Here is a 12,566-nt window from a genome sequence, read left to right as displayed (position 1 = left end):
GTGGCCTGCGCTCGGCTCTTGTTAGTGTGAGCTGTTCCCTGTCCTGCTCTTCCTCCGGAACCTCGGGTCGCAGTGTGGCTTCAGCACCAGGCGAGCCGTGTTCTGTCCCCGAGGGAGGAAGCCGGACCAGCGAGCGAAGCCAGCAAACAAGAACCGTGCCTTTGTGCTCTTTAAAGGACCAAGAAGAAAATCCTGTAAACTGACCTGGGAAACCCTTCCGTTAGTGTTTTTAGACTGTTACTTTAACATCGATTCTTGGTTTTGAGGTTTGGTGGTGTCTGAGACTTTACGCTGTGTGGAGTGGGTTTTAGCCCGACTTAGAGATAGATTGAGCACGTTAGTTACAATTCACCCTGATAGCAACGTAGAAGCAGCAGTTGGCGCAGCCCTTCTGCTCAGAGACCCCAGGAGTAGAGTTCTCTGTGGAATACCGAGTGTCCCCTCTCCTGGCTCCCTAGAGATGGGAGAGCGGGTGGCAGAGACCACCCATAGTTCTTCGGCTGCTTCTCTCTTAGGGAGTCCGTGTGGGAGCAGCTGCTTCATGTTTGTGCTGGGAACAGCGTTAAGTGCCCACCGAAGGATGTATATTTAAGACAACCTGGAAGAAGTGTTTTATGCTGCATCTCCCAGGGCTTCAGGATTCCTGGGCGCAGATGTCGTCCAAGTGGTGCTCCTGGTGACTTGGATGCTGTTGAGAAGCATCAACAGGTTCATCTTGTGATTAGAATAGTGTATAACGTTCTGTGAGAGAAATTAACCTGGAACACAACTATTTCCAACTTGGGGGTTTTGTTTTCTTTTTAAGCTCCCCCCCCCTTCCCGTTTGTATCCCAAGTGCCTTTCAAGAGGAAAGGTCTTGATTAGGATTGGCTTGATACGGAGGGAATAAAGCATGTTCAAGTTTGGCTGCAGAGCCTAATGATTGATAGTTAAGAATAGCTACCATTAGTGAGGGTTTGCTTTGGTCAGGCATCGTGCTCAATTCTTTATGGGCGTTATCCCAGCTAGTTCCTATGCCTCATTCTTCTGTTCTGTAAAACTGGACTTATAACAATCCTGCTTCATGGTGTTGACAAGGGGACTGCATGGAATAACGTGGTACAGTGCTTGGCGCTTAGAAAGTGCTCAGTAAATAATCATAGTAGTTGTGGTTGTAGATTTTGTTATGTCCAGAGTCATGATGAAAAGCTGGCACTTTAACATTGCAGTTGTGATCATTTCATTGACCTTGAACCTGATTCCTTGTCTCATTCTTAGACTTTGCAAAGGCATAGCTTTTCTCTTCCTGAATCCCCACATGCAGGAGGTCCTTGAATCTCATTTATCCTTAAGCTTCATTATTTCTGTTGTCCATTTCTTTGTCTCTGTCTTCACCCAGTACCCCCTTAGATGGTTCTCGACACCTCGTAAGTTGACTGAGGGCAGTGGTTTCCTAACTGGTCTCTACTTCCAGAGCTTCTTCTCTTTTATCATTCCCAATGCTGCTAGAACACTTTCTAAAACACAGATTTGTTCTCTGTTTAAAATTTGGCCCTGGAGCTTCATTCCAGGTCAAGTACAAATGCCTTAGTTCATCATGGCCCACAGGGTCCTGTCTGACCACTGGCCTGCTGTCTTCTCCTTGTCCACAGCAGCTGAGCGTGTCACACCACTTCACGCCTCCAGACTTTTCTTTTCTGCCTGCAGTCTTCTTCTTCCTTCCTGTTCCAGCTCCAGAGTCTTTTCTGGGGAACGTCCACATTCCTGCAGGAGGCCTGGTCACTCCATCCCTTGAGCTCCATCCCTTGAGCCACTGCTGTGCCCAGGATGAGCTCTTGCTGCACTGGGCATCCCCAGGGGCAGCTTTGGTCTCCCCTTCTGTGTCACCGGAACCCAGCGCTGTAATGGCACTCAGTCTGTTCTCTGCAAATTGCAAATGCTGGCTGAAGGACAAAAAGAGCACATCTTAGGAAGTCTCTCAGTACTGGTGATAACTAGAAATTGAAGTTTCAAAATAAGCTTTCTTTTTAGACTAGCAGTCTGGATATAGGGAGCAAAACCTGAGATTGTATTCAACTTTGGGATGTCATTTGGCTCCATACTTGTAAATGCTAAGTGCTTTTTATTTTTTTTTGAATGAACATTTTTATTGTTTTTATTAAATCAGTATTGTTTTATTATTCATTTTTAAAAATTTTTATTGAAGTATGGATGATTTACAGTGTTGTGTTACTTTCTTATTAAGTCAGTATTAAATGTTTAATTGTATCTGCAGCGCAACCTGTAGGTCCCCTCCCCATGTTTATATGTTCATCACTAGCAAAGACAGCAGGGTCAACCAGAACTAGTTACGAGGTTAGCCAAAGGCCAGGCACGTGTGTTTTTCTTTCAGAATGTAAACCTGTGTCTCTACCAAATTGAAAGAGAGTCCTAGTTCAGAGGACACAGGACAGTGTTACCTTTGCTGCCCCCTTACTGCTGTGCTAACTAGTCTCACTTCCTGGCAGAGACACCGTGCTTGAGCTTTTGCATTGTCAACCTACATCTCTTTTTCTGAGTGTTGTTTTGAAAAGCAATGCTCCCACATTCAGGTGGGTTAAACCTGGTGCAGTCTTGTAGGAATGCCTCTCATAGAGCCAAGGACAAAATCAGCTCCACCGCTTCTGTTCTATGTGTTTAAAAAAACATTTCCAAATAACCAATAATTTTTGAAAATCAGAGAGTAGAAGGACTTATGATAAAGAGCCCTAACCCTCTCCATTCTACTCCTTCTACTATAGACTGAATGTTTGTGTCCCTGCAGAATTCATATATTGAAGCATAATCCCTAGTGTGATTGTATTTGGAGGTGATTAAGTCATGAGGGTGGAGCCCTCCTGAATGCTACGAGTCCCTTTTAAACAAGACCCCAGGGAGCTCCCTCGCCCCTTGTGCCACGTGAAGACACAGAAGACACCGTCTGTGAGCCAGGAAGCAGCTCCTCACCAGACACCAAAGCTGCCTTGATAAAGTGCCTTGATCTTAGACTGCGAGAAATAAATTTCTGTTGCTTATAAGCCACCCGGTCTGTGGTATTCCATTATAGTGGCCCAAACAAAGACACTCCCCAGGTGCAGCCACATTGATTCTTTTCTTGGGTTCTGTTTTAGTTATCTTCCTGATTACTGTTGCGTTTCTAAAGTACGGTGTTGATCAATTCAGACTTTTCTGAGCCTCATGAGGAGATAGCTCACTTAAACCATCTCCATCTTCTTTTCCCTTATCAATATAGTTATATCACTGTTTTTAATTCTTGTATTGGTTATCTTTATAACTTAAAAAGTTAAGCTTAGGGCTCCCCTGGTGGCGCAGTGGTTAAGAATCCGCCTGCCAATGCAGGGGACATGGGTTTGAGCCCTGGTCTGGGAAGATCCCACATGCCGCGGAGCAACTAAACCCCTGCGCCACAACTACTGAGCCTGCGCTCTAGAGCCCGCGAGCCACAACTACTGAGCTCACGTGTTACAACTACTGAAGCCCACGCACCTAGAGCCCATGCTACGCAACAAGAGAAGCCACCGCGATGAGAAGCCCGTGCACTGCAACGAAGAGTAGCCCCCGGTCACTGCAACTAGAGAAGGCCCGTGCAGCAACAAAGACCCAACGCAGCCAAAAATAAATAAATAAAAAAATTAAAAAAAAAAAAGGTTAGATTTTTCATTTTTGATTTCTTCTGGTAATGATAATTTGAGCCAAAATATTTTCCAATGAAAAAGAAAAAGTGTGGGAATTCCCTGGTGGTCCAGTGGTTAGGACTCCGCACTTTCACTGCCGAGGGCACAGGTTCGATCCCTGGTTGGGGAACTAAGATCCCACAAGCCATGCGGCGTGGCCAAAAAAAAAAAAAAAAGAAAAGAAAAAGTATTTTCATTTTTGACAATTGAAACATTGATAAACATTTTTGATATTTTTCCATTGAGGCATTTTATTTGCATGAATGTATTACATCCCTAGAAAAAGAATCCCAGGATTTTCCTTCCTGTGTGTTTTCGTCTTGCTTCATGGACCATGATGCCAGCTGAGGTTGTCAGTCCAAAGGGACCAAACTGACGGGACGGGAGCAGGTTACTCGGCCGTTTTTCTAGATCTTTGAGTTGCACATCAAATCTGGGCTGATCACTCCACACTTGTTTGCCTGCCTGAGAGCTTCACAACAATTTTCCCAGCTCTGTGATCATGGGATCACGTGTGATCAAATTCTCCAATGGAACCATGCTTTTGTCATCACAGTTGGAAAGTGGACAATGGGTTTGGAGGACAGCCTGGTAAGAACCTGGCTTTGGCCTCTATTTTCGGCATTGTTGATGCTCTCGAGAACATCACCCGGGGCATTCGTGCCCGCTGTTATGGTGGCACGGAAAGATGGCGGAAAGAGCATTTCTAATTTTTTTTTGAAGTATAATTGACTTACAGTATTATTACTAATTTTAGGTATGCAACATAGTGCTTTGGTATTTCTGTACATTACAAAATGATCACCATGATAGACCTAGTTACCATTTGTCACCATACAAGGATATTAAAATATTCTTGACTATAGTCCTTATGCTGTACATTACATCCCTGTGATTTATTTATTTTATACCTGGAAATTTGTACCTCTTAATCTCCCCCACCTATTTCACTCATCCCCCCAGCACCCCCCTCCACTCTGGCAACCACCAGTTTGTTCTCAGTATCTGTGAATCTGTTTCTGTTTTGATAAACATTCCTAATTTAATGTGAATGTGGTTTCTTTAATTGTGAAAGAGTTCAAAGTGTAGAAAAGAATATAACAAACACCCCAGTGCCCACTGCCCAACAAATCTTAACATTTGGCTGTATTTCATTTCTTTCTTTAAGAAAAAAACATTGCAGATATACTTGAAACACTTTCTGTATCTTTCCAAGATCCCAGGCCCTTCCCTTGTTCCCCAGAGATAACCAAGGTCTCTCTACACTCTGGCTGTTTAGGTTTGTAGGTAACAATATGGAGTATTGTTTTACATGATTTAAACTTCAGGTCAGTGCTGTTGCTCTGTGTGTGTGTGTGTGGTTTTGTTACCCTTGTTGATGTGTAAGTTCCCTTCCTCCTGTTTTCCCTCCCTCACCTTCCTTCCTTTCCACTCTTGCTAGCACTTGGAGTTATCAGACTCTCAAACTTTTGTTCCTGAAAGGCATGAAATGTTATCTTACCATTTATGTTAGTCTGCTTGGGCTGCTATAACAAAATACCGCAGACTGGGTGGCTTAAATGACAGAAATTTATTTTCCCACAACTCTGGAGGCCAGGAGTCCAAGACCAAGGTGCCAGCCTGGTTGATTTCTGGTGAGGGCTCTCTTCCTTTGTGCTCACATGGCCTTTCCTCTGTGTTGGCGGAGAGAGGGGGAGATCTGGTAACTGTTACTCTTACAAGGACACCTATGGGATTAGGGTCCTAACCCTCTGGCCTCATTTAACCTTAATTACTACCCTAAAGGCCCCATCTCCAAATACAGTCACATTGGAGATCAGCACTTCAACACGTGAATGGGAGGGGGTGGATACAGGTCAGTCCATGTAACACTGTTTTAATTTGTGTTTTCCTAATTACCAGGGAGATTGAACATCTTTTAGCATTGACTGGTGATTCAGCTTTCCTCTTTGTGAATTGCTTGTTTGCATCTTCTGCCCAGTGAGGGGAGAGTATCTCATTGATTTGTAGCAGCTCTTTATATAATCTGGATACTAAATATGCCTTGCACAAGTCTCCCATTTTCTGACTTGCCATATTAGTTTTCCTGTTGCTGCTGTAACAAATTGCCACAAAACTTTTATTATCTAACAGGTCAGAAGTCTGAAAAGGGTCTCACTAGGTTAAAGTCAGGGTGTCAGCAGGGCTGTGTTCCTTTCTGGAAATTCTAGGGGAGAATCCATCCATTTTCTTGCCTTTTCCAGCTTCTAGAGGCTGCTTGCATTCCTTGACAATATATCAAGTGTTAGCAAAGATGCCGAGTAGCTGAAACTAGAACTCGCACACATTGCTTGTTGGAGTGTAAAATGGTCAAACCGGTACAGGAAAATAGCAGTTTCTAATAAAGTTACACACACACCTATGCTCTGACCCAGTGATTCCCCTTCAGGATATACCCAGGTGAAATTCGTACATACGTCCACAAAAAGTCTAGTTTATACCAGCTTTATTCCTAATAGTCTCAAACTGGGAACAGCCCAAGTGTTCTCAGTAAGAGAATGAATCAACAAGTAATGAAACAGTATAATACTACACTGCAATAGAAAAGAGTTAACTACTGACACATGCAACAGCCTGGGCAAATCTGAAGAGCCTTATGTTGAGGGGAAAATCAGAAGAAACTATTCAATACAGTCCTCAATGATTTCATGAGCATGAAGTGAAATTAATCCGCGGCCATCTGAATGGGAGTCATGATTGCTTCCGAGAAGGGGGGTGTGACATGAAAGAGGCAAGAGGGAGCTTTGGGGGACAACGAGGATGTTCTGTTTATTGATCCAGGTGGTAACTGTGTGCATATATACATTTGTAAAAGCTCATCAAGAAATAGCCTTAAGAGTAGTGCACATTATTGTGCAAATTATATCTGGTAAAAGTTTTGTTTTTAAAGGAAAAAAAAATTCATTAGATAGTGACTCTCTGTACCTTAAAGGATTGGTAAAACTTGCTTGTGAAATTGCCTGGGTTTGGTGCCTTTTCCTCTCTTTGGAAGAAGGGAATGGTTCTTTTTATTATCTGTTTAGTTTCTTTAATAGTTATTGTGATATTCAAGATTCCTGTTTCTTCTTGAGCTATGTTTGGTAATGTGTGGTTTCTGAGAAAAATATTTTCCTCTAAATGTTCAAATTTATTTGGCATAAACTTTATTTGTAACGTTTTCTTACTATTTTACAATTACAATTGTGATCTTTTTCATTTGGAGTATTATTTGTGTGTGCCTGTCATTTTTATTAGACTTGCAAAAGATGTTTCTATTTTACTAGTCTTTTCAATGAACCAGCTTTTGGTTTCATATGCTATTGTATGTTTGCCTTCTGTTTTATTAATTTCTGCTTATATTATTATTCTCTTTATTTTGATTGGCTTCTACCTTCTTGAGTTGAATGCTTAATCCATTTCTCTTTTTCTTTTTTCCATTCCTTCATCAAGAATTTATTGGCCATTTATTTTGTGCTAGGAACTGTGGTAGGTACTGGAGTGAACCATGAACTCGGCAGAAAATTTGCCTTTGATGAGGTGACAGGCAAGTGGAGGAAACAAGCATCTTATGACTAACTGCCATGTGATTAACTAAATTTCAATGACCTCTGAAAGGAAAAAAAAAGAACTGAGACCAGAAATTAATAAGCTTCTGCATCAAGTCACCCATGCCTAGACATATTTACCAGTCTCTTACTTAGTAGAACTTTGTGATTAGTGTACTGTTCTTACTGATATCTGTTAGATGAACTAAGACTTAATGCAGTTTACTTTCTGGTTAAATTAAGCACAGTTCTATAGAGTAGGCAGCAATCATAGACATACATATATTTCCAGTTCCTGTTCAGATCTAGTTGCTATTTCTCTTCTGCCTGGACTGTCCCCTCACTGGAGACGGTCATCATTCTTGTTTCATGTTGGCTCTTTTCCTGGGTTCCAGGCCTTGTCCTCCGCCTCTGCTTGTGTCATCATCACCTGCATCGTCAGGGCTTTTTCCCCTTTCCAGTACCCTCTGCACGATGACCACTGCCCACCACTGGTCACTAGGGAGTGGTCCTCTTTCCAGGCGAAAGACCCTGTAGCCATCGGACTTCCCTGAATCTCAGCACCCTGGGTCTTCTGTGTTCTGTCTGCACTTGACGAGCTGGGGAGTGGCTTTTAAATGCTCTCCTTTGACAGAATAACAACAGAGATTGAGTTCTAACGTGTTAAAGTGCTAAAGTTTCCAGACCTGCAGCTGTTCAGGTCATTTTACTGTTTGAGCACTTCAGACCAACAGCCATGTCAGCTATGTTAACATTCACCTTAACCTTATGGTTGAAGTAACCCTTAAGATTTCTCACCAGTACAGTAATGTGGTTTCACAGCTTGTGGAAATTCTGTTTCCCTCCCATTTCTCACTGTATATACTATATTGTGAACATTCAATTTTAGCCCAATTGACATTTTTAAGTGTTTTTACTTTTGTGCATAAAACATCAAATCAGGGACTTCCCTGGTGGTCCAGTGGGTAAGACTCTGTGCTCCCAATGCAGGGGGCCCAGGTTCTATACCTGGTTGGGGAACTAGATCCTGCATGTATGCCGCAACTAAAGAGTGCACATGCCGCAACTAAAGATCCCGCATGCTGCAACTAAGACCCTGTGTGGCCTAAATAAATAAAATAAATAAATAAATATTTTAAAAAACAAACAAAAAACCCCCATCAAATCATATTCTATTATCCAGAGAATAGGGGTCCATGTTTCAAATGAAACACATCTGAATGTATTCAACTAACTCATTAAAAAAAAAAAAAATTCTCATTGTCATACTAGATAGTCAGAATCTGAATCAGCACTTCTCCATTCAGATTGGCCACACATCCAGAGCTCAACGGCCACACGTAGTGCTTATGCTGGACAGCACAGTTCTACAAAACCAATTTGTTCATGTTGACGAGCTTATCAGACGAGGAGAAACACAGGTCGTTAAATAAACTGTTTCCTTCACACACTAGAAAATATTTTTCTAGAGGCAATAAAAATGCCGAAGAAGTAAAGTCTTTCCTCCAAACAAGTATTAATTTCTAAGCTAAATTATTTTATGTCGATATAAATTACAATTAGCAATCTAATAAATTCTAATACCTTAGATTTTTTTTATATAAATTTATTTATTTATTTATTTATTTTTGGCTGTGTTGGGTCTTCGTTTCTGTGCGAGGGTTTTCTCCAGTTGTGGTGAGCGGGGGCCGCTCTTCATCGCGGTGCGCGGGCCTCTCACTGTCGCGGCCTCTCTTCTTGCGGAGCACAGGCTCCAGACGCGCAGGCTCAGTAGTTGTGGCGCACGGGGTTAGTTGCTCCGCGGCATGTGGGATCTTCCCAGACCAGGGCTCGAACCCGTGTCTCCTGCATTGGCAGGCAGATTCTCAACTGCTGCGCCACCAGGGAAGCCCCAATACCTTAGATTTTTAGAAAAATTCTCTAATACCCACTATTTGTCTGAGTGTGAGAAGTATAAAGATTATCCCTGTTCTTTGGCGCTCACAGTCTGGTGAAGGAATAGACCTGACAATGAATAATTGACATGTAGGACGACGTGATAAGGAGGACAATGACCAGGGCTGCTTAAACAAGTGAAGGGAACACAGAAGAAGACTGCACAGAAGAGGAGACACTGGAGCTGAGTCTTTGAGGATAAACAGGAGTTTTCCAGATGAACAGAAGAGGAAAGAGCACTGTGGCTAGAAGAAAAGCATGCTTACAAAACACAAAGGGTGGAAGAAGCTGGCAGTGCTCAGGGAACTATGTGAACGTTTGCATAAGAGGTGCAGAAGGAGAATACAGGGAGAGGAGAGGCTAGAAAGAGACAAGTAGGGGTGCTTCATGATCAGGTTCATGTTTGATAAGATCACTTTGTAGTTTGAGAAATAAAATGAAGAGGACCAGACTGAAGGCAAGGAAGCCAGCGCTGAGACTTAGAGATGCTGAGAGTATGGACAAAAGGAACGACAGGATGAGGAGAGGAGGGAACAGATGCAAGAAGGTTTTGGAGGCAGAATCAACGGGACCTGGTGACAGATGGGATGTGGGGTGTGAGTGAGAAAGCAGGACCCAGGAAGCCTCCTGGGTCTCTGGTTATAACAAATCTTCCCCCCACAAAATTCCCGTTCCCTGGCTGTGATGCCATCTGCCAACCTTCAGCCCAAATTTCATTTCCAAAACAGATACCACCCATAAACAGAAATAAGTTCTAACTTACAGGATATCAGATCCTAAACTCATAAGTGACTGACACACAGAACAGCAGAGATGGGAACAAATCAGTCAAATTAAAATATTTAAATCATAAAAGGTTTCAGTCCATTAACCATCAAAAGCTATTTGGGTTGGCCAAAAAGTTCATTCGTGTTTTTCCATAAGATGGCTCTAGTAGTGCTTAGTTGTCTTTAACTTCATTCAAAACAATTTTGTTAGATTGTATTGTGACAGTTATCATATCAGCGTGCATTAAAAAAAAAAATCAAAATCGGTGAACTTTTGTGTAACCATTTTAATATTGAAGATGGAAGAAAAGAAACAATATTTTCAGCATATTGTGCTTTATTATTTCAAGAAAGGTAAAAATGCAACTGAAACGCAAAAAAAGATTTGTGCAGTGTATGGAGAAGGTGCTGTGTCTGATCAAACGTGTTAAAAGTGGTTTGTGAAGTTTTGTGCTGGAGATTTCTCGCTGGACGATGCTCCACCGTCAGGTAGACCAGTTGGAGTTGATGGCGATCAAATCGAGACATTAATTGAGAACAATCGACATTATACCATGCGGGTGATAGCCGACATACTCGAAATATCCAAATCAAACGTTGAAAATCATTTGCACCAGCTTGATAACGTTGATCGCTTTGATGTTTGGGTTCCATGTAAGTTAAGCGAAAAAAACCTTCTTGACCGTATTTCTGCATGCGATTCTCTACTGAAACGTAATGAAAACGTTTCATTTTTAAAACATTGTGATGGGTGATGAAAAGTGGATACTGTACAACAATGTGGAATGGAAGAGATCGTGGGGTAAGAGAAATGAACCACCACCAACCACACCAAAGGCCGGTCTTCATCCAAAGAAGGTGATGTTGTGTATATGGTGGGATTGGAAGGGAGTCCTCTATTATGAGGTCCTTCTGGAAGACCAAACTATTAATTCCAACAAGTACTGCTCCCAATTAGACCAACTGAAAGCAGCACTCGATGAAAAGCATCCAGAAATAGTCAACAGAGAACGCATGATCTTCCATCAGGATAACGCAAGACCACATGTTTCTTTCATCACCAGGCAAAAACTGTTACAGCTCGGCTGGGAAGTTCTGATTCATCCGCCTTATTCACCAGACACTGTACCTTCAGATTTCTGTTTATTTTGCTCTTTACAAAGTTCTCTTAATGGAAAAAATTTCAATTACCTGGAAGACTAAAAGACACCTGGAGCAGTTCTTTGCTCGAAAAGATAAAAAGTTTTGGAAAGATGGAATTATGAAGTTGCCTGAAAAATGGCAGAAGGTAGTGGAACGTCTTTTATTTTTACTTAAAAACTGAAGGAACTTTTTGGCAAACCCAATACAAAGTGTCAGACATAAAATTTCAGGTTAAGTAAGTGAAGCCATGATGAAAGGGTGTAATATTCTTGGGGAACTTTGTACACAAAGCAAACACCAACAAATCATTTAATAATTGCTGAGTCTCCATATGCCTGCCAGGCTGACCCAGGCCCATGACAGGACTTAATGAAAGCGTCCACTCCCCATGAGTTTACTTTGCCCTCACACTCTGAGTTGGAGCCTAGTGCCTCATAAATATTTAACTTAAACTGCAAAGCAGAAAGATCAACCTGGGACATTAACACCAGGAAGTAATCTGAAAATCATATGGTGATAGCCTCCATTTTAATTAATGTTTTATTACTCATACCGCGATTGATTTTTAAAAATGGTTTCATTTTAGGTATCTTATAATTACACTAAAACTAATACAGCCTGTATTCACATTAGTGTGCAATTTCCACTAATTCTTTTTTTTTTAATCTATTTTATTTATTTCTTTTTGGCTGCGTTGGGTCTTCGTTGCTGCGCGTGGGCTCTCTCTAGTTGCTGCGAGCGGGGGCTACTCTTAGTTGCGGTGCACGGGCTTCTCACTGCGGTGGCTTCTCTTGTTGTAGAGCATGGCCTCTAGGCGCACAGGCTTCAGTAGTTGCAGCACGCAGGCTCAGTAGTTGTGGCTCTCGGTCTCTAGCGCGCAGGCTCAGTAGTTGTAGCGCACGGGCCTAGTTGCTCCGCGGCATGTGGGATCTTCCCAGACCAGGGATTGAACCCGTGTCCCCTGCATTGGCAGGCGGATTCTTAACCACTGTGCCACCAGGGAAGTCCCTCTACTAATTTCTGACAAGGGGAAATACACATATTTGGCTTTTCTCTGGCATAAAACATTATTTGGCTGTAGTCATCAGGACTTAAGATGCTGAGGAGTCTTGGGCTTCCCTGCTGAGGGAGGGGCTGGGTGGCTGTCAGGGTTCTGCAGCATGTGTGTCCCAAGGCTGCTGCTGCGGACTGAAAGCTTATTTCCCACCCTCACCTCCAATTCATCTGTTGAAGCTCTAATGCCCAATGTGATGGTATTTGGAGGCAGGGCCTTTGTGGGGTAACTGGTTAGATTAGGTTTTAAGAGCGGGGCCCTCATGATTAACGCCCTTATAAAAAGAGAGCACGCACTGAGGAAAGGCCATGCGAGGACACAGTGAGAGGACAGGCACCTAAAAACCAGTCAGTGAATCGGCTGGCACCTTGATCTTGGAATTCCCAGCCTCCAGAACTCTGAGAAATAAGTG

The 12,566-nt window shown here is 42.5% G+C and overlaps 1 protein-coding gene across 6 annotated transcripts in view; it reads left to right on the top strand.

Annotated features, from left to right (window-relative positions):
- GRK4 (G protein-coupled receptor kinase 4) overlaps positions 1–12,566 on the top strand; it is an 83,895-nt gene that overhangs the window by 885 nt on the left and 70,444 nt on the right. The gene's annotated exons all lie outside the window — the stretch shown is intronic.

This window comes from Balaenoptera physalus (assembly GCF_965194825.1).
Source record: "Balaenoptera physalus genome assembly, chromosome: 5".
NCBI classification, from domain to species: Eukaryota; Metazoa; Chordata; class Mammalia; order Artiodactyla; family Balaenopteridae; genus Balaenoptera; species Balaenoptera physalus.
This window is presented reverse-complemented; position numbering and strand designations above follow the sequence as displayed.